The sequence below is a fragment of the Urocitellus parryii genome, chromosome 8 (assembly GCF_045843805.1).
Source record: "Urocitellus parryii isolate mUroPar1 chromosome 8, mUroPar1.hap1, whole genome shotgun sequence".
NCBI classification, from domain to species: domain Eukaryota; kingdom Metazoa; phylum Chordata; class Mammalia; order Rodentia; family Sciuridae; genus Urocitellus; species Urocitellus parryii.
In genome coordinates this window covers 12,123,903-12,125,622 of record NC_135538.1, presented here as the reverse complement: position 1 = coordinate 12,125,622, position 1,720 = coordinate 12,123,903, and the positions used below count along the sequence as shown (strand labels likewise).

Below are 1,720 nucleotides of genomic sequence, written 5' to 3'. Positions count from 1 at the left end.
AGATGGTGGAATGAAATGGACACCATTACCCTAGGTACAGGTATGACTGCACATATGATTCAATGCTACATCACGTACCACCAGAGAAATGAAAAATTGTTTTGCAATTGTGTACAATGAATCAAAATGCTGGGTCTCACTCGCTGCCACCGGCCCGCGCTCCGCTTTCTCTCGCTGCTCCGCCATCTGTCCTCCGCCGATGGCCATGGAAGAGGAAATCGCCACACTGGTCATTGACAATGGCTCCGGCATGTGCCAAGCTGGCTTTGCCGGCGACGACGCCCCCCCAGGGCCATGTTCCCCACCATCGTGGGGCGCCCCCGCCACCAGGGCGTGATGGTGGGCATGGGCCAGAAGGACTCGTCTGTGGGTGACGAGGCCCAGAGCAAGCGTGGCATCCTGACCCTGAAGTCCCCCATCGAGCACGGCATCGTCACCAACTGGGACGACCTGGAGAAGATCTGGCACCATACCTTCTACGATGAGCTGCGCGTGGCCCCCGAGGAGCACCCGGTGCTGCTGACAGAGGCCCCCCTGAACCCCAAGGCCAACAGAGAGAAGATGACTCAGATCATGTTCGAGACCTTCAACACACCGGCCATGTAGGTGGCCATCCAGGCTGTACTGTCCCTGTACGCCTCTGGGCGCACCACTGGCATTGTCATGGACTCACCCACACAGTGCCCATCTACGAGGGCTACGCCCTTCCCCACGCCATCCTGCGCCTGGACCTGGCTGGCCGGGACCTGACAGACTACCTCCTGAAGATCCTGACAGAGCGCGGCCACAGCTTCACCACCACGGCCGGCCCAGGGGGAGATCGTGCACGACATCAAGGAGACGCTGTGCTACGTTGCCCTGGACTTGGAGCAGGAGATGGCCACTGTTGCATCCTCCTCCTCCCTGGAGAAGAGCTACGAGCTGCCCAATGGGCAGGTGATCACCATCGGTTCCGGCATCCAGAGGCACTCTTCCAGCCCTCTTTCCTGGGTATGGAATCTTCCGGCATCCAGGAGACCACCTTCAACTCCATCATGAAGTGTGAGGTCGACATCCGCAAAGACCTCCATGCCAACACCGTGCTGTGGGGCGGCAGCACCCTGTACCCAGGCATCGCTGACGGGATGCAGAAGGAGATCACAGCCCTGGCCCCCAGCACCATGAAGATCAAGATCATCGCGCCCCCTGAGCGCAAGTACCCTGTGTGGATCGGTGGCTCCATCGTGGCCTCACTGTCCACCTTCCAGCAGATGTGGATCAGCAAGCAGGAGTACAACGAGTCGGGCCCCTCCATTGTCCACCGAAAATGCTTCTAGATGGACTGAGCAGGTGCCAGGCACCTGCTGCAGGAGCTGAATCTGAAGTATAAATTTGCTCTGGCAAATGTATACACCTCATGCTAGCCTCATGAAACTGGAATAAGCCTTTGAAAAGAAATTGTCCTTGAAGCTCCTATCTGATGTCAGCACTGGAACGCAGAACTCGTTGCTGATTTTGACCTTGTATTCAAGTTAACTGTTCCCTTGGTATATGTTTAATGCCCTGTGCATATCTTTAATTTAAGCCTTTAGTCCATGTGGCTCGGTCACCTGGTACCTGAGGTGAGAGCGTGCATAAAGGAGAAGTCCGTGGCTTAGGGAATCTGAGACCACAGCAGTGCTCTATGCAGGGTATTCATGTGTCGGCTGACAGACTTCCAGGATTGCTCGGGCTGGCAAGA

General features: G+C 56.6%; 1 pseudogene; it reads left to right on the top strand.

The window, feature by feature from the left end:
• Nucleotides 1-205: 205 nt before the first annotated feature.
• LOC113186380 (actin, cytoplasmic 2 pseudogene) lies at nucleotides 206-1,444 on the top strand (annotated as a pseudogene).
• The last annotated feature ends 276 nt before the right edge of the window (nucleotides 1,445-1,720 follow it).